Source organism: Camelus dromedarius, chromosome 25 (assembly GCF_036321535.1).
Source record: "Camelus dromedarius isolate mCamDro1 chromosome 25, mCamDro1.pat, whole genome shotgun sequence".
NCBI lineage: Eukaryota > Metazoa > Chordata > Mammalia > Artiodactyla > Camelidae > Camelus > Camelus dromedarius.
This window is the reverse complement of record NC_087460.1, coordinates 16,622,941-16,636,625: the sequence shown is the minus strand read 5'-3', so window position 1 is coordinate 16,636,625 and position 13,685 is coordinate 16,622,941. Positions and strand designations below refer to the sequence as shown.

Sequence of the window (13,685 nt, the reverse complement as noted above, 5' to 3'; positions counted from 1 at the left end):
ATGGTGGTTATAATCATTAAATGATATAACTCATGTGGAACTGTCTAAGACAAGGCCCTGTGCTATCTAGCAGAGAGGACGCTCAGTAGAGTATGTTTAATCTGAATGAGTAGCATATTCAAGGTTGCTGTTTAAACCAGGATCCTATTAAGCTACCACAGGCCATTAGCACCTTATTTCAAGGTAGCTTTGCAGACCTGCCTGTTTCCTAGCAATGACCCTACGGCAATGCACTACCAGACAGTAACTTTTTAAAATATATTTTTCAATTAAAAAATTTATTTATTATTCAGGAAATAATACACCTAATAATCTACTGGAGATCTCCTGATTGTTCCAGAGAGAGCAATGTATTATCAAATCTGCTAATTTTCTTTTTTTAAACAACTTTATTGTGGTATATTTCCTGTACAGTAAACTACACATACTTCAAATGTAGAATTTGATGAATTTTGATAGATGTATACCCCAATGAAACCACTACTACAATCAAGATAGCTAACATTTCCATCACTCCCCGAGGTGCAGTTTTCAAATTCCCAATTTATCCCTTCCCACCCTTTTTACCCCCTGGTAACCATAAGTTTGTTCTCCATGTCTGTGAGTCTGTTTCTGTCTTGTAGATAAGTTCACCTGTGCCCTTTATTTTAGATTCCACGTATAAGTGATATCATATGGCATTTTCCTTTCTCTTTCTGGCTTGCTTCACTTAGAATGATGATCTGCAGGTCCATCCAGTGTTGCTACAAATGGCATTATTTTATTATAGTATTCCATTGTATATATATATACCACATCTTCAGCCAATCATCTGGGTTTTTTTTTTTTTTAACATTTTTTATTAATTTATAATCATTTTGCAATGTTGTGTCAAATTCCAGTGTAGAGCACAATTTTGCAGTTATACATGAACATATATATATTCATTGTCACATTTTTTTCTCTGTGAGCTACCATAAGTTCTTGTATATATTTCCCTGTGCTATACAGTATAATCTTGTTTATCTATTCTACAATTTTGAAATCCCAGTCTATCTCTTCCCACTCCCCACCCCCTTGGCAACCACAAGTTTGTATTCTATGTCTGTGAGTCTATTTCTGTTTTGTATTTATGCTTTTTTTTTTTAGATTCCACATATGAGCAATCTCATATGGTATTTTTCTTTCTCTTTCTGGCTTACTTCACTTAGAATGACATTCTCCAGGAGCATCCATATTGCTGCAAATGGTGTTATGTTGTCAGTTTTTATGGCTGAGTAGTATTCCATTGTATAAATATACCACATCTTCTTTATCCATTCATATGTTGATGGACATTTAGGCTGTTTCCATGTCTTGGCTATTGTAAATAATGCTGCTGTGAACATTGGGGTGCAGGTGTCATCCTAGCCAATCATCTGTTGATGGACATTTGGGTTGTTTCCATGTGTTGGATGATTCTTTTTTTTTTTTTAATTATTGAAGTAGAGTCAGTTACAATGTGTCAATTTCTGATGTACAGCACTGTGTCCCAGTCATGCATGTACATACAAATATTTGTTTTTATATTCTTTTTCATTAAAGGTTATTACAAAATATTGAGTATAGTTCCCTGTGCTGTACAGAAGAAACAGTCACCTTTGAGCAGAGAAAAAGTCATAGCCAAGACTGAGGAAGAAAATATCGAAGACATAAGGTATTACCCAGAGTGGTTTTCATCTCTTGTGTGGGGTTTCACCTTTTGACTGAGGTTTCACACTAGGGCAGCCAGAGTGGATTATGTTGGCCCGGTGCCCTGGGAGGGAGGAAAGGAAGCCATGAGAGGCAAATTATATAGAAAGAAGCAGAATGCAAGATCACCAGGCCAGTGTTTTCTTATTTCACATTTAGCCCTTATCTTAAATAATTTACTGTTCCAACAGATTTTCTTCAGATCACAATGGACCTAGCATTCTGTTGGATACTATAGATAATTCAAAAGCCAGTGCCATGTTCTCCAAAAAGGAAGCCATACAGATACAAAATAGTGATTCAGGGCCAAAACCATTGGTACAGACTGTGATGGTTAATTTTCTATGTCAACTTGGCTAGACCATGGAATACCCATATATATTTGACCAAACATTATTCTGGGTGTTTCTATGAGGGTGTTTTGGATGAGATTAACATTTCAGTGGGTGGTTTGAGTAAAGCAGATTGCCCTTCCTGATGTGAATGGACCTTGTCCAACCCATTGAAGGCCTGAATAAAACAAAAAGACTGACCCTCCCCCAGATAAGAAAGAATTCTTCCTGCCTGAGGACCTTCAAATAGGAACGTCAACTTTTCTCCTATCTTCTGACTCTAGCTGAAATGCTGGCTCTTCCTGGATCTGCAATCTTCTGGCTGTCAAACTGGAACTAAACCCACGGCTCTCCTGGGTGTCCAGCTTACTGACTCATCCTGCCCGTCTTTGGACTTGCCAGCTTTTATAATCGCATAAACCAGTTTCTTATATAAGATGCATGTTATTCATACATCCTATTGGCTCTGTTTCTTTGGAGAACCCTAGCTTAAGACAGACCACAAACGTCTTAGGAATTCTAAATGAGGTGCTAGCTGCCAACGGAGGCTTTTTCAAAACAAGCGTTGGAGATGTGGCAGTGCGATAGGTCCATCCACATGGAACCCCTTTCAGGACTCAGAAGCACGGGCTGCTGAAGGGGAAGGCATTCCATCTGCAGAACACAAAGGGACAGGGGTTCCCTGGGTCTTTAGGCCTTGAATAAGTCGCAGTTCTAGTGTTACCCCATGGCAGACAAAAAGGCCTTCTTTGCTCTAATGAATTAATTTCTGTAAAAGGAGTTGGGTAAGCTTGGTATCTATTGTTATGCTCCATTCTGAGCTCTCTAGATATTATGTAGTTTCTTAAACTTAAAAAATAATAGAGTATAATATTGTCCCATTATAAGATAAATATTTACTTACGCTAAGGTCTTTCTCCATGGCCATGGTATAAGCGCACGGGCTTGGGGCCGCTGGAGGTAAGCCAGAGAGGGGATAAATAGGTTAGACATGATTTCAGCAGCAAAGGCTTAGCTGAATTCACAACTGCATCTCTCCCATGACACTGGCCTAGTGCTCTTAAACAACATTTATGAGTTTGTCTTCTTAAGACCAATTTATTTTCCAAGAAGCTCATCCATCTCTCAAACCAACTGATTTTTGATAACTACTTGCCATCAGTTTCCTAAATATACTAAAAATTTTAAGTTGGACATGGCTTAGACAGAGCCTGGACCCCCTGTTTTGCAGGGATGGCTGGTAAATAGCAAGGGAACCATGGTCATCAGCTCCTTAAATGCCCGTCTAGAAGTATCAAGGTAGGGCTTGTAGTGGAGTCATCAGGGGATGAGAACATAGGCCTGTGTCATAGCTGCCTTGTGCCAGGGGCCATCTGTGATTCACCTTCCACCAGCAATGATCTCCTTACTACCAGACAGCAGCCAGAATTTCTGCCTGTGTTCTAGGACCACTTCTAGACTGGCTTCTCCAGAAGGAGATACTGAGACAGAGTTTGGGGTCAAGATATGTATTAAGGATGGACACTTCCAAAGGAAGGATGGAGTAGCAGGATTAGGTAGAGAGGGTTGGATGTGGCAAGGAGTCCGAGAGTGAGGGTTGCTCATTGATCATCCCACAAGGTGGGAAGAAATGGCTGGGACTTTTTTGTTTTTGCTTTCTTCAGTCACAGCTGTGGGCCACTCTTATAAGGATGTGAGGTCAGGCAAGGGAACTCTCTGCAGCTGAGGTAGACCCTGAAGGAGCTGGTCACATTGCCCATAACTGGGCAGAAAGTCATTCCTTCAAGGGGAATATGGACAATTTCCAAGTCTATCACAAAGCCCGAGCCAAGGCAGATACCACAGGGAGTTTTAGATGATAGATAGATAGATAATAGATAGATAGATAGGTAGGAAGGTAGGTAGATAGATAGATAGATGATATAGAGATACATGTATTCACACACATACACAGAGGAGAGAGGGTGAAGAAGGAAGAAGGGGAAGAATTATGAAACAGCATTAACACTTTCTATAAATTAAGAAGGCAAATTAACTTGTGAAGATCAAGAATGATGTGGCTGGAGATTCGAAGAAGATGGAGTACTTGGAAATACTGACTGGGAGGAATGTTTTAAGTCTTCTGACAGAATTTTAAAATTGCCCCGCATATCAGGTGAAGTTTATAGTGTAAATTTGCAAGAGACAAATCCCATAAGACTTTCAGTCTTTATTCCATGGTCTCAGATTGTCAAGGGCAGGTCCAGAGAGTACAGTGGATGCAGATTAGGGGTTTGGGATTGGTGTGATGGCAAAATGCCACACGGGTAGGGGGTCTAGGATGATGGGGGCAATGTTATAATAGTTGACTATGGAGCCGCCCAAGCTGAATGAAGCATCAAAAAAAGTTAGACAGGCTTCCATGTGCTTGTGTTGGAGAAAGAATGATAAGTAGTTGGAGCTAATAGAGGATTTTTACTTCTTATGACTGAATGGAAGGAAGACCAGATGAGGACGTTGCAGTAGAAAGATGAAATGACCAATTTGAGATCTTGGTTGGGAAATCTCCTACGAAGAGACTCAGGGTATAGCTACGCAGGTAGGAAGCTGGTACAGACTGGAGATGAAGGCCTGTAAAATCATATAAGGCAGGTGAATGTGAGGTCCATGATTTGTCATCATCCTTGTCATTCAGAAGTTTTTAGTGAAGGCTGGAATAATCAGAATTGAATTTTAGGTGCTACACAAAGCAAGGTAATAAATGCTGTGTCTGGCCGCTAGGAATTTATCTTCTGAAACCCCTGAAAGGAGGTGAAAACCAATTTCCTCATTCCTGGAGAAAAGTCCTCACAAGCTTTTTCCAAATTGAGAGGAACCATAAGAATGTTTTGGTGGCAAGTATTAGGTCTAAGATGCTAAAATATGTTGAAATCTACTTGGGTGGACTGAGGGTCAGAATACATTTTTAAAAAACAGACATTGAATGGCTTCTTCTTTCACTTTCTGCCACACTGTCTGCTGGGCGAGGAAAATGACTCATTAATACATTTAGCGCCAGAGGCCTGACTCATTCAGAAATCTCTCAACCACCACCTCACCCAGTCTTACTAGACTTCAGCTGATGATATTCTCCAGCTTGGGCTGTCAGAATCATGCCTCACACGTGGGTAATGGGTTTTATAGCTTGTCCCAGAAGTAGGCTAGTAGGATGAATTCCCATTTCAGTGATGTGGGAGCTAAGTGAATCACCTTAGGCTAGACACTGAAGAGAGGCTGAAACTGTACTTCTGTTTCTCACCACCAGAATTAGCAAAGTGTCCGCAGTGAAACACTGACTTCTAGAGCAGATGCTCCAGGTGATGGTTTGAGGTCTAAACCCAACGACCATCCAGAAGTAACTGCTACCACATTTGAAGAAGTGATAGCACATCTCCTAACTGAGCAAGTTGAAGGCAGGGGCAATTTCTCATCCGACTTTATATTTCCTGTGCCTCACCCAGAGTTTGGTAATCAGTATTAAAAAAAAAATAAATAAATACGTTGAATGAATGAATGAAATATCTTGAATGTCAATTTTGTGATTCCTGTCTCTCATGAGAGGAATAGAGTATGTGCTTTATATACATTTTGTGGTTCTCAGCAGTGACTTGTCCTCAAACGCAAGTATCAGAGATAAAGGGATTCATTGCATTACAGAATTTTCAGTCTCCTTGGTCTCACCCTTTTGATCAGTGTTTGATGCTAATATACAAGTAGTTCCTGAGGCAGCGATACAAAAGGAACACAATGTGACTCCAAACAGACCTCCAGCTTTTGGGGCTTGGGGTCTCCAAAGTCCTACATTTTTGTGTTTAGCATCTGAACCTTGGAAGCTTCAATTACATCTTCTGTGCTCTTGAGGTAGAGAATGTTGGTGAGACTCAGGAAGCTTCAGTTACATCTTCTGTGCCCTTGAGTCGGTGAGACTCAGAGATGTCAAATCCAATCTATAAATATTTATTGACGCATGTATAAGAAAGTCATTTGGAGGAGATTAAAAAATGGAAGATACAGGCTTTGTCTCAAGGTATTTGCAATCTACCTGGGGAGAAAAGATATAAAAAGTGTGAAAAAGGTGACACTAAAAGGGATAAGTAGCAACTCAAGATAATGAACATTTGTCACAAGTCAACCCATGACTAAGCATTCATCTCTTCTTCTCGCTTCTTACCAGAAGCTCAGCACTATTTAAGTGTCCACGCCTCCCGGGCACCAGGGGAAGAGGACCCTCTCCCCAGACCAGGTCTAGGTACTAATTAGTAAAGGAAATCGACACATGACATTCCCTGTGCTACTCTTATAGGTCTAGCACTAGGCGTGTGACCAATGCCAGCTCCAGATGACTGAGGGAAACTGATAGCCACTGCTTGGGGAGAGGGTCCCCACTCTCTGCCACTAGATGTGAGCAAAGAGTGTAGCCTTAGCTGCTTTTGGAAGCCATCTCATGACCACAGAGAAACCAGACATGGGATGGCAGGAGGGAGAAAATCTGGATCTCCAATGCTGCATTTGAGTCTATGAATCAACCTGGGAGTGTCTCCTAACTCAAGGCTTCCTGCTACATGAGATAATAAATTTTCTTATTGCTTAAGCTGGCTTGGTGGGGGGGTTGTTTCCAAAAGGATCTCAAGGAGACAATGACCAATTGCCAGCTGTGTGGGCAGATAATAATTACTGTGAGAGTTCAGAGTGGGGAGAGTTCACATCAGGCCAGAGTGGTCAGGACAGCATTCAGAGAAACAGAGCCTTTAAAAATGAATAGAATTTGTACAGAAGGAGAGGCCAGAGAAAGATATTCCAGGCAAAAATCGGGAGATGAAAAGAACTGGAGGAACAATGAAGGAATAGAGGGTGCAAAGTGAGAAAGGAAGGGTCAGATCGGATTTTAGAAGACCTTGAAGATCAAGTTAAAGTACTCTGATATTTAGGTACCAAGGCTGTCATAAAGATTTTTGAACAAGCAAATTATCTGTCCCTGCCTAAGCATTTGAAGCCAGGTCCACCCACTGCAACATAATACTCCTGCTGGCCCATAAAAACAGTTTCCAACATTAATGGGTGTTTTAAGCAAATGGTCCACCCCACACCACTGCCCCTTCACCTTGACTTGCCTACACTTTGGTCTCGTGTCTCTGGCTCCACACTCGGGGCTCTGAGATTCTGCCTCTCATTCCCTGTCTTTGGCTTCTGCAGATTTGTCTCTCATCCTACTTACCCCACCCTTTAGTCCTATTTCTTCTCGCTTGTGAACTCTGGGGTGATGTGCCTTCTGTGTTCTTGTGGGATGTTTACATCCTTACCAGCCAATCTCCATCCCAGGTACTCAGGAGAAAAAAAGAGGGAGGAATATTCAAGTAGAAATGGTAGTGCAGAAGTGAGCCAAACATGGTTATGCCGTGGTTGGAACCAAGGTTGTCTTAAGGGCAGTCACATAAGGAGTTAATATATACGCTATACAAAGAGTTCTCAGAAGTTGACAAGAAAAACACCAACGACCCAGTAGAAAAATAAGTAAATGGCTAGCTAACATGAATTTGAGTTCCTTAAAATTATGGGAATGCAAATTAAAGGAAAAAATGCAATATTACTTTACTAATCCCTATTACTTTGGCAAAAGTGAAAAAGCTCTCTTGTTGGGCACGTGGGGAGAAGGGCACCCACGCATTACTGGAGGTGGCGTGAAGACTTCGCAGCGTTATTTGGTGAGAGCCAAATGGCAGCGTCTCTGAAAATTAAGCATACACATAGCCTTCAATCCAGCAATCCGCTCCTGTTTTAATCTCATCGAAATAAAAACAGCAAGACAAAAGACATAATAGCACATACATATTGCCACGCTATTTGTATGAGGGGAAAATCTGGGGAAAAAGAGAATAGGTATTGAAGAGGGACTGAGTGAGTCATAGAATGGTGGGCAGCCTTCATGGTCAACGTGTGCTCTCCCAGTGGACCTGGATGGAATCACATGAGAAGTAATAATGGCTCAGGTTTATCGAGTGCTTACTGAATGCTGGGCACAGTTCTAAATGCTTCACCAGTTTGAATTCATTGATCCACATAATAATCCTATGAGCTAGGCATTATTATAGAGAAGTTGAGTAACTTGTCCAAGGATGCACAGCTGGAAAGTGGCAGAGCTGAGATTTGAACCCTTAGGGGTGCAGAGCTGCTGAAATGACTGTAGCAGGGATAAGAGGAGGGGAAATGCAATTTTAAAAAGGAAAAGAAGTGCATCAGACTTGACTTTTGAACAAATATCAGGCATGACATAATAGCATTTATACGTTATAAAACCACATAGTCGTGTGTATAAAGAAACTTGACTTTCTTAAAATGAAAAGTCATGGAATCTTAGGGCTGGAAGGGAATAAAAAAAGTCACGTAACACAGTCACCCATCTGAGGCTTGAAGTACTTCCATGATACCTGTGCTCAGTAGTTGGCAAACATACCAGGATGAGAAACTTAATATATTCATCAGATAGCCCTTATTTTATGTGAATCTCTGATTTTTATCAATTAGTCCTCGTCCTGTCACTTTGTCGTCAAACAGAATAAGCCTGTTTTCTCTTTCACAAGAGAGCCCATCAAATGTTAAGCAAGACATCATATTGCCTCTAAATATTCCCTTTTTTGAGTGCTTAGTTTCTTCGCTGAGCCTTCACCATAGTTTTGAGTTTCCATTAAATTGGTCATTGCTTTAGGAATACAATCTGGTTTGTCTGTATCTCTTTTCATGGTACTCACAGTGGGGCACATTACCATAGGCATGGCTGGTGCACATGGTGACCATTTAAGATTCCGACCCCATATTGATGCAAACTGAGATCGTGTTTTTGTGATGACCAAACCACGTTGTTGGTTCTAAATGAGTTTACTGTCAGCTAAAACCACTGTCTTCGTCACTGCAAAGCTCTCTCACACACGCTTTACGTCAAGAGTTGTTTCTCAGAAGCAAGTGACATGGTGGAATGATCTTTGTAGAGAGACTGACCTGGCTTGAATCTTGGTTCTCTCATATCCTATGAGACTTCAAGAAAGTCAATTACCTTATCAAACCTCAGTTTCCTCAACAGTAAGGTTAGTATAAGAAGTCCACTACAGAGCTACTTAAGGACTAGCAAGAAGGTGTATCGATGCTACTCCATATAAACACACAATTAAAAAATAGCTTTTTCTCTTTTTACCAATTTATTGCCATTGATAGATTTAGCTCCCTGTGACGACACCTGGAGGCCATTTGGGATTGGGATTCCTTTATGCTAACACTTCACCCCTGCTTCCTGTCAGTTGGCACCAGATACATCTTCTGATTAATCTTCATCATTTGGGTAAGGTCAGCAACGATTTAGTTTTCCATCTGATTATCCTTTTTGCTGGTATTCCTTTGGCTATTTTGCAGAGAAAGAAAGTAGCTTTTTCCTTGAAGTCAGAACCTTTACGTATTGCCAATATTATTTTATATTTTTTCACCATTCTACAAAAATCACCAATATTGAATTCAGTGATCTCGTGAACCAGGAGCATTGGGCTCATTTAGAGAAGTTGAGTGAACCAGCTCCACTTTCTCTCGAAATTCCCATCAATTTCGCTTTGGCCAAGACATCCTTCCTTGTTAAAGTAGAATCTTCCCTGTCTCTCCCTCCACTTGCTGATTGATGATTCTGTCAGCAGAGTAAGACAAGAATTTGTCAGATGCTCTACTTTTAGCCAAATGAGACTCCCTGAAGGTGCCCTCCTGGTTAGAGCAGGCTTCTAAGCTGTGTTGAGATCTGGGTCAGGAAAGTCTCCTCTCTGCCAGCTGGCCCCACGTATGTGCTCCTTCTTAAAACCACCCAGATGCCTGTCTGGTGTTCTCATCCTCAAATCTACACATTGCTACACTTCCACACAGGTGCACAGCTTCCTGACATGCAGCTAAGCGGCTTCTTCTCCTACAGGGTTAGATTTTTTTTAAATCGTTCGAGCCTAGAGAAGTTTCACTATTCATCGTCCCCTTTCGTGTCCCCTCCTCCCTCCTTAGCTTAAATTCCATCATTAAAATAACTCACAAGCATCTCAGATGTCTTCCTCTTTTTTTTTTTTTCCCTTCATCGTACTCACTTGGTTAAACTCTGGTCCTGAGTTCACCCTATACTGTGCCGACATCCTTAAGTCTTAACATTGCTGAGAAAGAAAAAAATAATCACAGAACCAAGCTGAGTAGTCTCACTTTAAATTCATGACCACAAACCTCAGATGGGCACACAGCACTGCCTGGCACCGCCACATCATTTCTCTAGTAGTAGATTTGTCATTCTCCTGGTTTTCATACACCCCTTCACTCCTCAAATACCCAACATCCACTCCTCCTCTCGCCCGCTGACCTTCTACGTACGAATGCCCTTTTTGTTAATTTGTATTTGTTACAGCCTCTGCCTTGAATATTCCTCCCCGTGGCCGCTTAACTTCATGGTTTACTCCTTCATTTTATTCGTGTCTTTGTTCAGGTCTTCCCTAAACAACTTGGCTTGAAACTTTCCAGGTAGGGTTTTCCGTCAGGACCATTGCAAAAGTGGTTCCCTCTGCTTGGACCATTCTGTCTCCATTTCTTCACATTGTGGATCCAGCTCATAATTCAGGACTTTATTCGAATAGTATGCCCTCAGAGATGTCTACGCCGACCACCTCCCCATCAAGGTTGCCTGCCCACCTCACTACAGCTCCACTGGCAGTCTCTCCGTCTTACCACTTTTTTTTTTTTCATAGTACAAATCACTGTATGAAATGTTTGTATTAGTTGAATGACCATCCTGTTTACATTTAGTCTGTCTCCCTCCCATGTTTTAGTTAAGCTCCATCACTGAAGGGCTCTTGTCTCCTTCATTCAGTGCTCTATCCTCAGCACCCCAATAAAAAAGGCATTCAATTCACATTTTTTTGACTAGATGATTAAGTCAATAAGAAACTCCACCTGATCCTTGAATCCCAGTCCACCCAGCTTTATTAATATGTATGGAAATGAATCCCAAAGATGTATTTGTGGTCCAGCCATAGGCCTTCTAAAAAGCTGCCCTCCACTCATCACCTCCTAAGCATATGCACTAGTCAGTCTGAATAACCCTTGGCAACCTGGAGAGAATCCAGCCTACTTCTTGACCCCAGTCACTGCAACCCCCTCTGGGATCAAATTCACCAACTGTTTCTGCCTCTCTACCTCCTGCCTCTTGCCCTATTCTGCACCTAAGATGTACCTTGCTTTGAAGTTTCCTCAGGCCTTGGTGACAGCAGACAAGCCACCTGCATCATCAGCTCCAGCCCCACCCCTGTGAATTCCCCATGCTCTGTCCACTGATACAGAAGGCTCTCCCCATCACACCTGTGACTTCGCCATGCCTCTTCCCTATCTCGTCTTTCGTGTTTCTACCTGCCACCCTCCATGGTAACTGTTTTTCGGGGTTTATCTGACTGTTTTTCTCCTTTCCCCACTATATTGAGTTAAAAAGATTCTGGTTCTGTCAGTTTAGCCTCTAGGCAGACACATTTTTTTCTGTGCCTGTGAAATGTGAACCACCCATGGACAAGAACCCAGGATTCCAGTATCTTAAGCCAATGGGCCCCAAATCCAAATCCAGCTCATCAACACTCTCTGGACAGGGAATCATTGATCTTTTAGCTCTTTCCCTTTCATCTTAAATCCATACTCTTAGCAGAATTAACTGATAAAAACAGCACCTGTGTCCCAAGTAATTTTTTGTTGTTGTTCAAGAGTTGGTATTCTCTAAAGACTCTTTCCTGAGACCTTCTGATTTTCTCTGTGTTCAGACTCAAATACTGCTCCTCTGTTTTCTCTTGGCAGCAGCCAGGTATCCTGTGGACAGGTCTGGGCTTTGAGCATCTCTTTACAATCATTTCTGTAACACGGGCCAACAATTTCTGTCTCCATACTTTCATATATCTCAGAGATCTTTCTATAAGGCATTCGAGAACTATTCATACTTTAAGACGTAGTTCCTTATAGAGCTGAAATCCCAGAGCAGGAGATCTGCAGGAGAGGGAGAATGAGCAGGTGAACACACACACACACACACAAACACACACACAGGAAAATGCACCCAGTTCCTAGGCAAGAATTATGATGCCCAGGGATGATCTGAAAAGTTTTAAAACATCCAAATGAAAATGGAAGTATCAATGAGGTCAGCTCATACTCGTCTGCCTTTTATCGCATGCCATAAACTTTGCAGAATAATCTGCCTCTGAATCAAACATTTTTTTGGAACGACTGTCACATTTAAGTTATAGATAAAATCTTAAACAGTAATAATTACTGGAAGAATAGAACATCCAGCTCTTTTTCAAATTGATTAGTCAGTTTATTTTCTGTTAGTCAGTTTTTCATGAAATTATGTATGCAGCTAATGTTTCACTCTATAAAGCTATAGCATAAAGTGTTTGAAGAAACAAGTAGTTTAAAGTATCCTCCACCAAAAGAACAGACTCCAGCAGCATCTTGGGGTTTAAAACCAGACCTAGATTCAAATGTCAGGGCCATCAGTTATTAGTCTGTAGCACTCAGCTCTCTGGACTTTCCTACACTCATATGTAAAAATGGAAGTGAAGACTCCTTTCTGTTGTTTTAAGGACCTACTGACATAATCTATAAGAAAATACACCAGTGCAGTACTTGACACATGATTACTCAATAAATGTTTGTTTATTCTTCTTCTTACCAGATGCCAGCCCAAACTCTGAGGTTTTAGACCCTATACAAATATTAAACACTCATAGCTGTGTCCCTTAAAAAAGGAGGAAGAAATAGCTTTGTTCCACCTCCCTAAGAGGTCAGTGGCTAGAATATTCCTTCTGTACCTACTCAATTGCATTTAGAAAAGAAAAAGAAATCTCGAGCTTTGCTGCCAATGGATGTTCAATGTTAAAATGCAGGGAGTGTCGCGGTATCAATGTTTCAGCCCAGTGGGAATTTCAGTTCAGACTTCAAACCAGAAAAACCTTAACCCTATCCAAAAAAGTGTGTACATAGAAGAGGAGCAATGGAAGAAGATGAATCAAAACTCGATGAGAACAAAATAATCAGGTACCCTGGCTTTGTCTGTTTAGAGATGAAGGCCTGGACTTTCATGTCAAATCTCACCCGGTGTCCTCAAATTCTCTGTAGACAATTTTGCTTAAATTAATGTAGAGTAAAATGTAAAACTATGGTTTCTCGTTTTAAATTATGGGCTCAGTCATTCTCAGCAAAACCTTTGGTAGAAACCTCAGGAAGAACAAAAGCGTGGCCATGGCCAGTGTGTCTCCAGTCTCCCCTCCTGTCCCCACGGCCGACCTCACGCCCCGTCACTCATTCCCACTGACCTTGGATGTGGTCTCAGAATGGCAGCCAAGGCTGTGGAGTCCAGAGCAAGTGAAGGCAGGTGAGCAGCGCTGGTGACAAGTCTCCTGTCACTCTAGGTGTGTGGCTTGCCCCACTGGTCATGGGTGGAGTTGCCTTCACAAAGGTGAGGTGAACACGCTTTATCAGATGATCCCAATCTGTATTTGCTACTGATTGGCCCCAAAGAACTTGCTTCTTTGCTTCTACTCATTTGGCTTGGACCTTTGACCTTAACTCCTTGGAGATCTCTGC

The 13,685-nt window shown here is 41.5% G+C and overlaps 1 long non-coding RNA gene across 1 annotated transcript; it reads right to left on the bottom strand.

The window, feature by feature from the left end:
* Positions 1-361: 361 nt before the first annotated feature.
* LOC116150327 (uncharacterized) lies at positions 362-12,177 on the bottom strand. The gene is made up of 3 exons (XR_010377828.1): positions 7,276-12,177; positions 2,947-6,102; positions 362-1,774 (listed from the first exon to the last, which is right to left on the bottom strand). It is a non-coding gene; the product is annotated as an uncharacterized LOC116150327 (long non-coding RNA).
* Positions 12,178-13,685: the final 1,508 nt, after the last annotated feature.